The sequence below is a fragment of the Saccopteryx bilineata genome, chromosome 8, assembly GCF_036850765.1.
Source record: "Saccopteryx bilineata isolate mSacBil1 chromosome 8, mSacBil1_pri_phased_curated, whole genome shotgun sequence".
NCBI classification, from domain to species: Eukaryota; Metazoa; Chordata; class Mammalia; order Chiroptera; family Emballonuridae; genus Saccopteryx; species Saccopteryx bilineata.
This window is the reverse complement of record NC_089497.1, coordinates 75,954,236-75,972,467: the sequence shown is the minus strand read 5'-3', so window position 1 is coordinate 75,972,467 and position 18,232 is coordinate 75,954,236. Positions and strand designations below refer to the sequence as shown.

The 18,232-nt window shown below is 40.5% G+C and overlaps 2 protein-coding genes across 3 annotated transcripts in view; one reads left to right on the top strand and one right to left on the bottom strand.

Annotated features, from left to right (window-relative positions):
• The window catches only part of ZMAT3 (zinc finger matrin-type 3), an 87,960-nt gene extending 70,721 nt beyond the window's left edge, over window positions 1–17,239 (bottom strand). The window contains exon 1 of the mRNA XM_066240704.1: window positions 17,119–17,239. The gene's annotated coding sequence lies outside the window, so the exon portion shown is untranslated. The remainder of the gene's footprint in view (window positions 1–17,118) is intronic.
• A 95-nt stretch (window positions 17,240–17,334) lies between these two features.
• The window catches only part of PIK3CA (phosphatidylinositol-4,5-bisphosphate 3-kinase catalytic subunit alpha), a 97,457-nt gene continuing 96,559 nt past the window's right edge, over window positions 17,335–18,232 (top strand). For both annotated transcript variants that reach the window (XM_066241845.1, XM_066241846.1), the window contains exon 1: window positions 17,335–17,747. The gene's annotated coding sequence lies outside the window, so the exon portion shown is untranslated. The remainder of the gene's footprint in view (window positions 17,748–18,232) is intronic.

Here is an 18,232-nt window from a genome sequence, read left to right as displayed (position 1 = left end):
TGGACATAATAGGCATTTTATCCCAGGACTTCAGACTACACATTTTTCTCCAGTGTACATGGAACATTCTCAAGAATAGACCATATGTTGGGTCACAAAACTAACATCAACAAATTCTGGAAGACTGATATTATACCAAGCATATTCTCTGACCATAAGGCTTTAATATTAGAATTCAACTGCAAAAAAGAAGTAAAGAAACCCACAAAAATGTGGAAATAAAACAACATACTTCTAAGAAATAGCTGGGTCAAAGAAAAAATAAAAGCGGAGATCAAAAGATATACACAGACTAACAAACATGACAATATGACATATCAAAATTTCTGGGATGCAGCAAAAGCAATAATAAGAGGGAAGTTTATATCATTACAGGCTTATCTCAAGAAACAAGAAAGATCTCAAATAAACAACTTAACATCCCATTTAAGGAACTAGAAAAAGAACAAAAGCAATCCAAAATCAGCAGGAGAAATGAAATAGTAAAAATTAAAAAGGAAATAAATGAAAGAGAGAAAAGAAAAACTATAGAAAAAATTAATACAACAAAGAGCTAGTTCTTTGAAAAGATCAATAAAATTGATAAACCCCTGGATAGACTCACTAAGGATTAAAGAGAAAGGACTCATATAAACAAAATCGAAAATGAGAGAGAAAAAATTACCACAGACATCATAGATATACAAAGGATCACTGTAGAATACTATGAAAAATTACATGCCACCAAATTCAACAATCTAGAAGAAATGGATAGATTCCTAAAACTATACAATCTTCCTAGACCGAGTTATGAAGAGTGGAAAGCCTAAATAAACTCATAAGCAGGGAGGAAATAAAAACAACTATCAAAAACCTCCCCCAAAATTAAAGTCCAGGGCCAGACGGCTACACTAGTGAATTCTACCTAACATTCACAGAAGAGTTGGTTCCTATTCTTCTCAAAGGCTTCCAAAAAATAAAAAAAAGAAGCAATACTCCCTAATGCATTTTATGAGGCCAAAATACCCCTCATTCCAAAACCTGGCAAGGACAACTTACACAAAAAAAACTACAGACCAATATCTCTAATGAATACAGATGCAAAAATCCTAAACAAAATACTAGTAAATAGAATACAACACATTTAAAAAATAATACATCACAATCAAGTGGAATTCATTCCAGGAGCATAAGGATTGTTCCAGGAGCATAAGCATATCAATTAACATTATACACCATATTAACAAAACAAAGAAGGAAACTCATGTGGTCCTATAAATAGACGAAGAGAAAGAATTCAATAAGATACAACATCCCAGAGTGGCAAGATGGTGATGAAGTAGGCAGACGTACCAACTATCACCTCCCAGAACCAAAGTGGATTACAACTTAATTTTAAGAACCATCATCTGGAAAAACCAACTTTGGACTAAACTAAGAGGACTCTTTAACCAGGGAACGCCAAAGAAGACACACTAAGACCGGTAGGAAAAACAGAAACACGGAGAGGGCTGCCCAGCTCCCTGGAGCAAATGGCAGCCAGAGAGACTCGTGTGGTGGGAAGTGAGTTTAGTGGAAAGGCGAGGGTCCTGAACCCCAGGAACAAAGCTCCAGCCTGCAGCCCCAGAGCCTAGAAGAGGCGTACAGACAGTATTTAGCTACGAAACAAGTCAGGATACTGTTTGTGAGAAAGAGACTGATTTCTCAGACCCAGGATTCTTCTTAAAGGGACCATGCAGAAAACCTCTCCACAACCACCCACCCGGAGCTCCAGGAAATGGGAGAGAGGAGAGAGGACTGGAGCAGTGGGAAGAGAGTGTAATCTAGGAGGCACAGGGAGAAACACTTTGAGGGACAGCCACCATAACCCTGGGCTGAGTCACTCACCAACTCTGAAGCAAATATTTCCCCTGGAAACAGTAATACCAGCAAAGGGAAACAGGATATCAGCCAAACAAGTTCTTCTGTGGCACTCAGAGCAGAGTCACTTAGAAGGAGGGAGCTTTCCAGACTACAGTATGGAGTGTTAGGGTCTGAGCTGTAGCACCCCCACCCATAATGCAGAGGGCTCACCGAGGGTGGGTGGCAGCAGGACACAGAAACATGGTACTGTCAGCAAGGGCAGAAGCCAGTTGACCATGACTGAGGCCCTGGTGTGAGTTCAGTCTTGCCCAGAGGGGGCGGAGGGGATGCGCGAAAGTATGCCCAGCTGTGGGCCCACCTGCAATCCTGCCTGCGGTCAAAGGGTGGGAGCCTGGAAAAGGCAGAAACCTGCCACTGAGCAAGGGCGGGTCACCCAGCCACCGGAACCGAGGCTTGTGGCCCGATGCACAAGCCAGCTCCTCCCACGGGGTTGGGGCAAAGCCCAGAATAGGCAAAGTCCCATAACTGAGCATGGGCACACAGCCCCGCCCAGCTGGCAAAGCCAAGGCATGCAGCAAACACAGGAATACGCTCCACCCACGGGAGCAGGGTGAAAGCCGGGAATCAGGCAGAGACCCGCAGCTGAGCAAAGGAGCTGACCCCTGTGTGCGGTGCTGAGGCTTGCGGCATGGGCGGGAATAGGGCAAAGGCTGAGGCCACCGAGGCTTGTAGACCCTGATCACACCCTCTCCCATGGAGGAGAGATGGAAACCACAGCAGCAGCCCCAGTGGGCTGGCACCAGCAACGCCCATACCCAAACGCCTTAGGCAGCAGTGGCAGAGAGGTGGCAGGCCTGCACACCTAGGGAAGACAGAGGCCACACTCATTGGACTCCAGTGGCCAAAACCTTCTTATACACAGACAAAATGAGAAGTCAGAGAAATGCAACACAAATGAATCAAGAGAAATCTGAAAAAAAGGACCTGAATGAGTCAGTTATAATCAAATTACCGGATGCAGAGTTTAAAGTAATGATTGTCAGGATGCTCAAAGATCTTAGAACAATAATAGATGGTCATTACAAACACCTAAATAAAGAGATAGCAAATATAAAAAAGGACATTGAAATAATAAAAAAGAATCAGTCAGAAATGACAAATACAACATCAGAAATGAAGACCAAAATGGAAGGAATTAAAAGCAGGATGGATGAAGCTGAAGATCAAATCAGAGTTAGAGGACAAGACAAATAAAGGCAAGAAAGTATAGCAGAAAAAAGAAAAGAGACTAAAAAAGTCTGAGGAAACTCTAAGAGAGCTCTATGACAACATGGAGAGAAATAACATCGCATCATAGGGGTTCCTGAAAAAGAGAAAGAACAAGGGATAGAGACTTTGTTCAATCATATCATAGCTGAAAACTTCCCAAAATTGATACAGGAAAACATCTCAAAAGTTCAAGAAGTACAGAGAACTCCATTAAAGAGAAACCCAAAAAAATCTACACCAAGACACATCATAATTAAAATACCAAAGCTAAGTGATAAAGAAAAAATATTAAAAGCTGCTAGAGAAAATAAGGCTATCACCTACAAAGGAACCCCCATAAGAATGACATCCAACTTCTCAACAGAAACACTTGAGGCCAGATGGGAATGGCAAGAAATATTCAAAGTAATGCAGAACAAGAGCCTACAACCAAGACTACTTTATCCAGCAAGATTATCATTTACAATTGAAGGAGAAATAAAAACCTTACCGGACCAAAAAAAAAAAAAAAAAAAAAAAAAAAAAAAAAAAAAACCTCAAGAAATTCACTACAACCAAATCAATGCTACAAGAAATGCTAAGGGGCCTGTTGTAAACAGATCAAAGGGGGGAAATAATATAGCAAAAGAGGAATACAGCTTCAAAGAATAAAATGGCAATAAACAACTACATATAAATAATAACCTTAAATGTAAATGGCTTAAATGATCTGATCAAAAGACAAGGGTAGCTGCATGGATAAGAAAACAGGACCCATACATATGCTGTCTACAAGAGAAACACCTCAAAACAAAAGATGCACATAGACTGAAGGTAAAAGGATAAAAAAAATATTTCATGCGAATGGAAATGAAAGAAAAAGCTGGGGTAGCAATACTTATATCAGACAAAATGGACTTTAACACACAGGCTATAGTAAGGAATAAAGAAGGTCACTATATAATGATAAGGGAGCAATCCAACAGGAAGATATAACCATTATAAATATCTACGCACCTAATAAAGGAGCACTTAAATATATAAAGCAGACTTTGATGGACATTAAGGGCAAAATCAACAGTAATACAATAATAGTAGGAGATTTCAATACCCCACTAACATCACTAGATAGATCCTCAAGAAAGAAAATTAACAAAGAAACAGCAGACTTAAAGGACACACTAGATCAACTCGATTTAATAGATATCTTCAGAACCTTTCACCCTAAAGCAGCAGAATATACATTCTTTTCAAGTGCTCATGGTACATTCTCTAGGATAGACCACATGTGAGGGCACAAAAGAGGTCTCAACAAACTTAAGAGGATTGAAATCATATCAAGCATTTTCTCTGATCACAATGGCATGAAATAGAAATCAACCACAACAGAAAAACTGAAAAATACTCAAACACTTGAAAACTAAATAGCATGTTATTAAATAACAAATGGGTAAACAATGAGATCAAAGAAGAAAAAAAATTCCTAGAAATGAATGATAATGAACATACATCAACTCAAAATTTATGGGACACAGCAAAAGCAGTCCTGAGAGGGAAGTTCACAGCATTATAAGCTTACCTTAAGAAGCTACCGAAAGCTCAAATAAACAACTTACCCTGCATCTAAAAGAACTAGAAAAAGAACAGCAAGTAAAGCCCAAAGGTAGTAGAAGAAAGGAAATAATAAAGACCAGAGTGGAAATAAATGACATAGAGGCTAAAGAAACAATACAGAGGATCAATGAAACAAGGAACTGGTTCTTTGAAAAGGTAAACAAGATCGACGAACCTTTAACCAGACTCACCAGGAAAAAAAAAGAGGACTCAAATAAATAAAATAAGAAATGAAAGTGGAGAAATAACAACTGACATAACAGAAATACAAAATATTATAAGAAAATACTATGAAGAACTATATGCCAAAAAATTAGACAACCTAGATGAAATAGACAAATACCTTGACACATATAATCTTCCAAAAGTTCATCTGAAAGAATCAGAAAACCTAAACAGACGAATTACAAGAAATGAGATCAAAACAGTTATCAAAAAACTCCCAACAAAGAGAAGTCCTGGGCCTGATGGCTTCACAAGTAAATTCTACGAAATATTCAAAGAAGAAGTTACTCCTATCCTTCTCAAGCTATTTCAAAAAATTCAAGAAGAAGGAAGACTTCCAAGCTCCTTTTATGAGGCGAGCATAATTCTAATTCCAAAACCAGGCAAAGACAACACAAATTTATAGGACAATATCCCTGTTGAATTTAGATGCTAAAATCCTCAACAAAATATTAGCAAACCTGATCTAGCAATATATGAAAATAATCATACATCATGACCAATTGGAATTTATTCTCGGGAGGCAGGGCTAGTACAATATTTGCAAATCAATCAATGTGATTGATCACATAAACATAAGGAAGTAGAAAAACGACATGATAATTTCAATAGATGCAGAAAAAGTATTTGAAAAAGTCCAGCACCCATTCATGATCAAAACTCTCAGCAAAGTGGGAATACAGGGAACATACCTCAACATGATAAAGACCATCTATGACAAACCCACAGCCAACATCATACTCAATGGACAAAACATTAAAGGCAGTCCTCTTAAGATCAGGAACAAGGCAGGGTACCCCTTTCACCACTGCTATTCAACATAGTTCTAGAAGTCCTAGCCGCAGTAATTAGACAAGAAGAGATAAAAGGCATCCAAATTGAAAAGAAGTAAAACTATCATTATTTGCAGATGATATGATATTGTATATAGAAAACCCAAAAGTCTCAGTCAAAAAACTACTAGACCTGATATATGAATTCAGCAAGGTGGCAGGATATAAAATTAATACTCAGAAATCAGAGGCATTTTTATACACTAACAATGAACTGTCAGAAGAGAAATTAAGGAAACAATCCCCTTCACTATTGCAATCAAAAAAATAAAGTACCTACGACTAAATTTAACCAAGGAGATTAAAAACTTGTGCTCGGAAAATTATAAAACATTAATAAAAGAAATCAAGGAAGATACAAATAAGTGGAAGCACGTACCATGCTCATGGTTAGGAAGAATAAACATCATTAAAATGTCTATATTACCCAAAGAAATTTATAAATTCAATGCAATACCAATTAAAATACCAATGACATACTTCAAAGATATAGAACACATAATCCAAAAATTTATATGGTTCCAAAAGAGAACACGAATAGCCTCAGCAATCTTGAAAAGGAAGAATAAAGTGGGAGGTATCACACTTCATGATATCAAGTTATACTACAAGGCCCTTTTACTCAAAACAGCCTGGTACTGGCATAAGTACAGGTATATAGATCAATGGAACAGATCAGAGAACCCAGAAATAAACCCACACCTTTATGGACTATTGATATTTGACAAAGGAGGTAAGAGCATACAATGTCTTTGACAGCCTCTTTAACAAATGGTGTTGGGAAAATTGGACAGCTACTTGAAAGAAAATGAGAGTAGACCACCAACTTACACCATTCACAAAAATAAACTCAAATTGGATAAAAGACTTCAATGTAAGCTGTAAAACCATAAGCATCTTAGAAGAAAACATAGGCAGAAAGCTCTCCGACATCTGTCGCAGCAATATACATATTTGCAAATTTATCTCCAAGTGAAATAAAAGAAAGGATAAACAAATGGGGCTATATCAAACTAAAAAGCTTTTGCACAGCTAAAGACAATAAGAACAGAATAAAAAGACAAACTATACAATGGAAGAACATACTTGACAATATGTCTGATAAGAGGTTAATAACCAAAATTTATAAAGAACTTGTAAAACTCAACACCAGGAAGATAAACAATCCAATCAAAAAGTGGGCAAAAGAAATGAATAGACACTTCTTCAAAGAGGACACTCAGATGTCCAATAGACATATGAAAAAATGCTCAACATCACTAATCATTAGAGAAATGCAAATTAAAACCACAATGAGATATCACCTCACACCAGTCAGAATGGTGCTCATCAACAAAACAACACAGAATAAGTGCTAGAGAGGATGTGGAGAAAAGGGAACCCTCCTGCACTGCTGGTGGGAATGCAGACTAGTGCAGCCACTGTGGAAAACAGTATGGAGATTCCTCAAGAAATTAAAAATTGAACTGCCTTTGACCCAGCTATCCCACTTTTAGGAATATACCCCAAGAACACCACCATAGCACTGTTTCAAAAGGAGAAATGCGGCCCTGGCTTGTTTGCTCAGTGGTAGAGTGTCAGCCTGGCGTGCAGGAGTCCCGGGTTCGATTCCTGGCCAGGGCACACAGGAGAAGCACCCATCTGCTTCTCCACCCCTCCCCCCTCTTCTTCCTCTCTGTCTCTTCCCCTCCCACAGCCAAGGCTCCATTGGAGCAAAGTTGGCCCGAGCGCTGGGGGTGGCTCCATGGCCCCTGCCTCACACGCTAGAATGGCCCTGGTTGCATCAGAGCAACGCCCCAGATGGGCAGAGCATCGCCCCCTGGTGGGCATGCCGGGTAGATCCCAGTCAGGCGCATGCGGGAGTCTGTCTGACTGCATCCCCGTTAACAACTTCAGAAAAAATACAAAAAAAAATTTCAAAAGGAGAAGTGCACCTGCATGTTTATGGCAGCATTGTTCACAGTAGCAAAGATCTGGAAACAGCCCAAGTGTCCGTCAGTGGACGAGCGGATTAAAAAGCTTTGGTACATATATACTATGGAATACTACTCAGCCATAAGAAATGATGACATCGGATCATTTACAACATGGATGGACCTTGATAACATTATACTGAGTGAAATAAGTTAATCAGAAAATCTAAGAACTATATAATTCCGTACATAAGTAGGACATAAAAATAAAAATGAAACTCAGAGACATGAACAAGAGGGTGGTGGTTACGGGGTGGGGGGCAGGAGAGGGAGGTGGTTGGGGGAGGTGAGGGGCACAAAGAAAACCAGATAGAAGGTGACGGAAGATAATTTGACTTTGGGTGATGGGTATGCAACATAATCAAATGTCAAAATAACCTGGAGATGTTTTCTCTGAACATAAGTACCCTGATTTATCAATGTCGCCCCATTAAAATTAATGATAATAATAATAAAGATGCAACATCCCTTTGTGTTTAAAATACTCAATAGAATCAGAATAGAAAGAAAACACCTCAATATAATAAAGTCTATATATGACAAATCATCAGCTAATATCATACTAAATAGTGAAAAACTGAAAGCTTTTCCTCTAAAATTAGGAACAAGACAAGGCTACCCACCTTCTTCATTCCTATTCAACATAGTGCTGGAAGTTTTAGGCAGAGTGATCAGACAAGCTAAAGAAATAAAAGGCATTCATATTGGAAAAGAAGAAGTAAAGGTTTCACTTTTTTCAGATGACATGGTCCTGTACATAGAAAACCCCAATGACACCACAGAAGGACAAATAGAAAGAATCAACCAATACCGTAAGGCCAGAAGATACAAAATTAATATACAGAAGTCTATTGCTTTTATATATGCAAACAATAAAACTTTGGATAATGAACTCAAATAAATAATCTCTTTTACAGTTGCAACAAAAAAGAAATAAAATACCTGGGGATAAACTTAACAGAGAATGTAAAGGATTTATATGCTGAAAACTAGAAAGCATTATAAAGGAAATTGAAAGAAACATAATGAAATGGAAAAATATTCTATGTTCATGGATTGGAAAAAGCAACATAGTTAAAATGGCCATATTACCAAAAGCAATATACAAATTTAATATATACAATTCCCATCAAAATTTCAACATCATTTTTTAAAGAAATGGAACAAAAAATCACCTCGTTTATATGGAACCAAAAAAAACCTCAAATAGCCAAAGCACACCTGAGAAAAAAAGGACAAAGCTAGAAATACAGAATTACAATATCTCACTTCAAATTACACTACAGAGCCCAATAATCAAAACAGCATGTCATTGGCAGAAAAATAGACGCACGAACCAATGGAACAAAATCAAGAGCCCCGAAACAAAACCACATGTATATGGTCAAATCATTTTTGACAGAAAAGCCTAAAACACACAATGGAGAAAAGAAATTCTCTTCAATAAATGGTGCTGGGAAAATTAAGAAACCACATGCAAAAGAATAAAACTTGATTATAATTTGTCCCCCTGCACATAAAATCAATTCAAAATGGATCAAAGATGTAAACATAAGATCTGAAACAATAAATTACATAGAAGAAAACATAGGCACTAAACTCATGGACGTTGGCCATAGAGAACAATTTATGATTTTGAACCCAAAGGCAAGGGAAGTAAAGGCAAAAATAAATGAATGGGATTATAGCAAACTAAAAAGCTTCTGCATGGCAAAAGAAACTGACAATAAAACACAAAGACAGCCAACAAAATTGGAACTGATATTCACAAACAACAGATCTGATAAAGGGTTAATATTCAAAATATACAAAGAACTCACAAAGCTCAGCAACAAACAAGCAAGTGATCCAATTAAAAAATGGGGAGAGGACATTAACAGACACTTCTCCCAAGAAGACATACAAATGGCCAACAGATAAATGAAAAGATACTCATCTTCAGTAGCTATTAGAGAAATGCAAATCAAAACTACAATGAGATACCACCTCACACCTGTTAGATTAGCTATTATCAATAAGACAGGTAATAACAAGTGTTGGAGAGCTGTAAAGAAAAAGGATCCCTCATTCACTGCTGATGGGAATGTAAATTATTACAACTATTATGGAAGAAAGTATGGAGATTCTTCAAAAAATTAAGAATAGAACTACCTTATGACCCAGCAATCCCTCTACTGGGCATCTATCACCAAAACTTGAAAACATTGGTATGTAAAAACACATGCATTCCCATGGTCATCACAGTATTATTCACAGTGGCCAAGACATGGAAACAACCAAAGTGTACCTCAACAGAGGACTGGGCAAAGAAGATATGGTACACAATTGAATACTATTCAGCCAAAAAAATGATGACATAGGGTCATTTACGACAACATGGATGGACCTTGAGAACATTATACAAAGTGAAATAAGTAAATCAGAAAGAGCTAAAAACTGTATATTTTTACACATAGGTGTGATACAAAGCTGAGACTCATGAACATAGATAAGAGTGCAGTGGTTATGAGGGAAGGGGAGACGCAGAGGAAGGGAAGGGAGTTGGGAGAAGGGTGTAAAAAGAGACAAATATAAGGTGACAGAAAATGATTTGGCTTTAGGTGACGGATATACAACATAATTGACTATTTAAATGATGGAGTAATGTTTGCCTGAAATCTATGTACACTTATTGATCAATGTCACCTTGTTAAAATTAATTTCCTAAATAAAACAAAAAAGATCTCTAGAATATATTCAGAGATATGCTTCTCTTATAAGATGTTTAATCTTTTTCTTCAATTCACTTTTTTAAATTTTTGTAGCAGGCATTTGTCATTTGTTTGCCTCCTCTCTCACCACCTCACTCCCAGAATCTGTGTCCACTGTCCACTTCCATCTCTTTGAATTTTTATCAACTATCCTGAATCAAAAAAAAAAAGAAAGAAAGAAAGAAAGAAACTCAGAAGAATTAGAGATGATACAGTGAGGAAAAGAAACAAATAAAAATTACTAACGTCCTGTGAAATTATGGAAGATAGGGCATCTATAAAACAAGAACAGGATGTTATAAAAAAGAATATTCAGAGTGGATAGGTTACTTATCTATTGTTGTATCACAAATTATTCCAAAACTTAGCAACTTACAACAAATATTTACTATATCACAATTTCTGTGGGTCAAGAATCTTGGAGTAACTTAGCTGGACAGTCTGGCTGAAGTTCTCTCATAAGATTTCTGTCAAGCTATCACCTGGAATGCAGTTTTCTGAAGACCTGACAAGGACTGGAGGGTCCTCCAGAGATGTCTCATTACATGGCTGTTGACAGGAGACCTCAGTTTCTCACTGCATGGAACTCTTCATAACATCATTGCATGTTCTTACAACATGGCCCTGGCTTCCCTCAGAACAAATAAACCAGAAGGGCTCCTGGAACACCTCAAAATATTTTAAATTGCATAGGAAGCATTTTTAAATGGGGTATACTGTATAGGTAAAGAATGGTTGTAAATTAAACAAGTCAGGGCTATGGAAAACCCAAGATGGCCTTTTGGTTCTTCCTGGCTCCCTGAAATCATCACAGTGTATTTAAGCTGGCTGTATATGAAGGAGCTTATGAGCTGACACTATTGAAAGAGACATCTTACACTATTGCCAAGGTTTGATAGAGTCACTTCAAGATAATGCCAAGTTGGTAACCACTTCGTTTTTCAGAGAGCTCCTAGGAGAAAAAGACTTTAAAGATCATTTATGTTGCTCCTGAAGAGGACAGTGACATCACCATTTCCCTGCCCACCTCTGTGAAGTCTCAAGCAATTAGTATAAAGGGCTCAAACCTTAAACCTCCAGCACAACACACAGATACAGAGAGAGAATAAACACAGAAGATCTTGGGAGAGGAAAGAAAAAAATATAATTTAATTGCTACCTGGAGATTTTGCATGTTGGAAAAGACATGAAATAAAAGACACTCTCCAATCTCATTGGAAGGGACCTTATTAGGTTCCTAACCTCTAATAGACATCTGGCTACCAACATCAAAGACTCCTTGAGAACAAGAAGCTGCTGATACAGAGGTAGACAGCAATCCTAAGGCATTGATAAGCCCTGAATACTGATGGATTAAATCCATTTTGTTTGATTGTCTTTAATGATATTAGTCATAATAGTTATACTTGTCTGAGTTTTTCTATATTGTCCAACTGTTTATAATTATTGAACATGTATAATTGTTAGAGCTTTTTTCATGATTTATGTCAATGCTATACTACTTGCCAGATATAGAAAAGTGAGCCAGAAGGCAAAACTCAGGTCATGATAGTTCACAGGATAGAAATGACTTCCAACAATTTTCACACTGAAGGCCTTAAGACCTGATTGCCTTTCATTTTCCTGTCTATGTCTTTTGGGAAAAATTAAGCCTCAACTCAGATCCCACGGTTATAGTATTGCCCCATCCCCAATAGTCAACAACATGACATCAATACTGACACGCCCTAGGAATGCAGCTTCCTAGGCCTGTGAGAACAAACTAGTGGACCAAAAAGTTTGTCAACAATGCATCCTTCAGATTGATTTATGATCAAAAGGGGTAAGTGTAAATGAAAAAAATAGGTTCTATAGAAAGTAACCTCACAGGGTGATCTGACTATAAATAGTTAACTAGGCAGGTCATAGTGGGTAGTCACAACTCAGTCTTACAACTTCTGTAGTGAAAGGCTTTAAGCCAGCCCTGCCCATTGTTCTTGTGCATCTGAGTTAACATACCTTTGATATACCAGAAGTAATACCCCTCAAAGGGGGTATTAACCCTCAAGAGAGCAGTTAATCTTGTTAACTATCCTGTAATCCAACCCCCACCTTGTTTTCTCCCGCCTTCATGTATATTCCGTCCTTATTTTCAAAAGCATAAAAGAAGCTGCAAAACTGCTACTCTCTAGAGCATTTGAGATCTTGCTGCCTGGCATACATCATAAGTTTGGCTCAAATAAACTCTGACATAAGTTTTTAAGATAAATAAATATAATGCATATACCAACTATGACATAAAGGTCAGTGAGGGGAAGGGGAATAGAGTGACCTATATAATAGCAAGGTATCTTTCTACATTTTACTTGAAATGATGTAATGTTAACACTCAGTACACTGTGAAAGTTTAGATATGTATACTGTAAGCCATAGAGCAACTGCAAAAAAGAGAGAGAGAGAGCTATAACCAAAAAGAACAATATACATAAAAATATAATATTAAGAAATATTCAAACAAGTAAAAAAACTGAAAATAGAAAACAAAGAAAATCAGAAAATAAATAATAAAATAATAGGCTTAAATCCAATCATATCAATAATTACACTAAATATAAAAATCATATAAACACAGCAATTGTCAGAATGAACTTTTTAAAAAATCCTATGTATTGTCTACAAGTAACCCATCTTAAATATAACAATACAGAAAGATGAATATGAAGAAAGAAAAAGATTGTCACAGAAAAACTAATCAAAAGAAAGCTGGATTGTCTATATTAATATAAGATAAAATAGATTTCAGAACAATGCTATTACAAGGGGAAAGAAGAAATAGTTCATAAAGATAAAGAGACAATTCATAAAACATACTCTATTTAAGATTTTATTTATTAATTTTAGAGAGAGGAAGAGAGAGAAGGGGGGCAATAAGCAGGAAGCATCAACTTGTAGTAGTTGCATTTCCCGAATGTGCCTTGACCAGGCAAGCCCAGGCTTTCACACCAGGGACCTCAGCATTCCTTGATCCACAGAGCCATCACAGGTAAGGCAAAACAAACCTATCATGCTAAATGTGTGCATCCTAACAACAGAGCTTCAAAACATACGAAATGAAAAATCCATAGAAGTGAAAGGAGAAATAGAAAAATACACAATTACAGTTGGAGACACCAATGCTCCTCTCCCAGAAGCTGTAGAATTAGTAGAGAAAACCAGTAAGAAGACCTAACAATATAACCAAGTTATATTAATGTCAATTAAGTTTATTATTATTATTATTATTATTATTTTGTATTTTTCTGAAGCTGGAAACGGGGAGAGACAGACAGACTCCCGCATGCACCCGACCAGGATCCACCTGGCACGCCCACCAGGGGCAACGCTCTGCCCACCAGGGGGCGATGCTCAGCCCCTCCGGGGCGTCGCTCTGCTGCGACCAGAGCCACTCTAGCGCCTGGGGCAGAGGCCAAGGAGCCATCCCCAGCGCTCGGGCCATCTTTGCTCCAATGGAGCCTTGGCTGCGGGTGGGGAAGAGAGAGACAGAGAGGAAGGGGGGGGGTGGAGAAGCAAATGGGCTCTTCTCCTGTGTGCCCTGGCCGGGAATCGAACCCAGGTCCCCCCCACTCCAGGCCGACGCTCTACCGCTGAGCCAACCGGCCAGGGCGTCAATTAAGTTTAATTGACATTTATAGAACATTACACTCAAAAGACACATAACATGTTTGTTTGTTTTTTTAAATAAGTGCACATAGGGCATTCTGGGGCAAACCAAACTTTAACAAGTTGAAAAAAACTGAAATCTTAAAAGTATGTTTTCTGACCATAACTGAATTATGTGCTATAAAGTAGTTCACTCTCTTATCCTTTGGTATATTTTTACTCGTTTCCAAATTACTTCTAGATTGGTAGTTACTTAAATGCTACTAGAGAATGGGTTGGTGAACATACACATTTGAATATATTATCTTTATTTCCAGTGGAAATAAATTCAAAAGGCAAGAAACTGTTATCATATTTGCAATGTGTTAGAATGGAATAGTGGTGGGCCTGGCTGGTTGCTCAATGGATAGAACTTCAGCCCAGAATGTGGACACCCTGGGTTCCATCCTCAGTCAGAGCACACATGAAAAGCGATCATCTGGTCCCTCCCTCTCCCCTCCTGCTATAGCTCTTCTCCCAGAGCCAGTGGTTCGGTTGGTTGGTTGTATTGTCAGCCTCAGGCACAGAGGATAGCTTGGTTGATTTGAGTATAGTCCTCAGATGGGGATTGCTAGGTGGATCCTGGTTGGGTTCATGCAGGAGTCTATCTCCCCTCCTCTCTCATTAAAAAAAAAAAAAGGAACATTAGTTTCATCTTGGACATTTAGAATATTTAGGCTGCAATTCTTTAATTCTGAAGCATTCTCTTTTTTTGTTTGATGTACGGTCTAATAATCCCTATTTCAACTTTACCCGTTAAACATTCTTCTTGCATAGGGCCCTGAGCAATGAGTTTTGTCATAATAGCGCAAATACCTTCGGCAGCAAGATCAAGCACATGATAGATCAATGGTCACTAAATAAACCAAATGCGCCCTGGCCGGTTGGCTCAGTGGTAGAGCGTCGGCCTGGCGTGCAGAAGTCCCGGGTTCGATTCCCGGCCAGGGCACACAGGAGAAGCGCCCATCTGCTTCTCCACCCCTCCCCCTCTCCTTCCTCTCTGTCTCTCTCTTCCCCTCCCGCAGCGAGGCTCCATTTGAGCAAAGATGGCCCAGGCGCTGGGGATGGCTCCTTGGCCTCTGCCCCAGGTGCTGGAGTGGCTCTGGTTGCAACAGAGCGATGCCCGGGAGGGGCAGAGCATTGCCCCCTGGTGGGTAGAGCGTTGCCCCCTGGTGGGCGTGCCAGGTGGATCCTGGTCGGGCGCATGCGGGAGTCTGTCTGACTGTCTCTCCCCGTTTCCAGCTTCAGAAAAATACAAAGAAAAAATAAAAAATAAAAAAAATAAACCAAATGCATCAAGTGTGAATTGGGTAGTAAATGCTATTATTGCACCAGTGAATAATCATATATTTGAGTAACAGATACGTCATTTTCTGCTGACACAATTTCTTAAAAGATTATCACATAACAAAAATAATAATATAATTATAATTTTCGTTTTTTAAAGATTTTATTTGTCCATTTTGGACAAAAGAGAGAGAGAAGGGGACGCAGGAAACATCAACTCCCATAAATGCCTTGAGCAAGCCAGCCCAGAGTTTGAACTGGGGACCTCAGCGTTCCAGGTTGACACTTTATCCATTGCACCACCACAGGTAAGGAAAATTATCATATTCTTATTAAAAATTATTATCTGGAGTATGATTGGTGGAGGGTACAGGGGGAATAAATGCTGATGGACAAAGACTTGACTTGGCAGGGCAGTGAAAATACCATAAGGTGTACAGATATATGTGTTGTAGAATGTGGTTCCTGAAACCTGAGTGATTTTGTTAACCAGTTTCACCCCAATAAATTCATTTTTTTAAAAATTGTATAAGGAAAAATATACCTACCAGAATTTTTCCCTACCAAGGACTACCTAGTAATCTTTCATGAAACTGCCTGGAAGCACAATTTGGGAAATATTGCCTTAAGGTTTACTTTGACTAGTAATTCAACTGAAAAAAATAAATAAATTTACTGTTCTGGAGTAACACAGTGTTCTTAAACACTGGTTCAAGAAAAATATTTAGAAACACAGACCTCTGGAATGTGAGATGAAAACCAGAGCTTAAGAAAACACAAGATATACAGAAATATAGCCATGAAACGATGACCACATAGAGAAATTGATCTCGTTCACGACGGGCTATGAACATGTGGTGTCAGGATTCAGCTCTTCTTGATTAGTTGCATTGTAACATTTCTGGGCTGGGTCACTTTCAAGTCCTCTGTTCCTGAAATATTCAAGGGAGAGCCGACGTTTGAGGACTTGTATCACTCCAGTGCCTTTTCAATACAATGAAATACCACAAGGGGGAGAAATACAGCAAAAACTGGGCCCTAATCAGCTGTACTCTTAAAAGACAACAGATCCCATTACTCAAGAAAAAAGGATTCTGTGGTATGCAGTACCAAAGCACCACCTTGAATCTGATTAATAACCAAGATGGCTTTTTTGAACTCTCTGTGGGCACCACGCGAAAATTCCACGCCTTCTGAATAGTCAGAATTGAATCCTACAAGCTGATTCATATCTGGGAAAAAAAGAAAAAGAAAAAAAGGAGGGGCAGAGGGCATTTCAAAAGGTCTCCCCTGAGTCAAGGATTGAAGAAGGCTGTCGCTGTGCATTCCTTTTTCGGGATGGGCTACTTAACCTTACGTTGGCAGAAGGACGCGCAGTAACGCTTCGTAAAAGGCCGCCTTTCTAGTATCTATTACCACTTCTGGTTAGCCACTGACAAGCCGCGGTTAGCCACCGCGCCCCACTTCTCTAGCCCCCAAACGAGAGGAAATTTCATTTCCTCCGTGGGTGTCAAGTGAATGAACTCACGAGCTCCCGGTACCTACAACTTTCTTTATTTCTACCTCAGCCCGCCTGATGCTCGTAGAAACCGACATACGACACCTTTGCCATCCTAGGATGACACACAACTTCATCACCGCAAAAGATGGAGCATTAAACATACGCACCCTAGAAAAACATCCTCAACAACACCCGAACTTCGGGCGGAAACGCAAGGCGCAGCCGCACCAGCACATTGTTACCCGATTTGCCCACTTCCCCTCCTGGTCACGGCAATTTCACTTCCGCCTTTGCACATCTGCTTCCGGGGCTTTGAGAGGCCCAGCCCCTCCTCAGCTCCTACCCTCCTCTGCCAGAGGAGGGGGGGAGTCTAGGGGGTGGGGATGAGTTCGTTGTTTGTTTACACGATGTGAGCGGAAAAGGAGACCAATAAAGTTTATTCTGGAAACAAAAGGGAAAAAAACACAGGGGTGACAGAGAAAGGAGACGGGGGCGGGGGCGTGTGGCGGGGGCTAGCGAGTCGAGGGAACGAGAAGGAGAAAGCGGCAGTTCCGGTGCCGCCGCTGCGGCCGCTGAGGTCTCGGGCAGCTGCTGCCGCCGCGGCCGCTGGGCCTGGGGCCGCCGGCGAGGCAGGGCTCGGCCCGGCCGGGCAGCTCCGGAGCGGCGGGGGAGAGGGGCCAGGAGGCGGGAGCCGTGCCGCCCGCTCGCCTCTCCCTCGGCGGCGCCGCCGCCGCCGCCGCCCGCGGGGCTGGGACCCGATGCGGCTAGAGCCGCGGATCCTGGAGGAGCTCGGAGCGTGAGTAGAGCGCGGACTTGGCCGGGCGCGGTCGGGATGGGGACCGGGTGGGTGCCGGGGACTGTCGGGCGCGCCCGCCGAGCTGGGCGGGGGCTATCGCGGGCTGTCTCCCTCTGCGTCGGCCGGCAGCGGAGTTCGCCTGGATCGCCGAGCCCTCTCCCCGGCCTGCCACTGGCCTCACCCCGATGCCGAGACCAGGGCTCCTTTTCTCCCTGTGGCCGCTGTCTCGCTCCTTGTTTCCTTCCTTTCCCATTTTTGGTGATGGGGCGGCTGGGAACTGAGGAAGTGCGCCGTGGGCCGCCGCCCCGGCCACGGTAGCGGGGTCCCCGCGCCCTTGCACGCCCACCCGGCCCGCGGTGGCCCGGCTGCCGCGAGCAGCGCGGCGTGAGGGGTCCCGGCGCGGAGCCGCCACTGGTCCTAAGGGGCTGTCATGCACGAGGACGCTAGCCCCGCCGGCCCCGCGCCCCTGCGTTTGCCTCCTACTG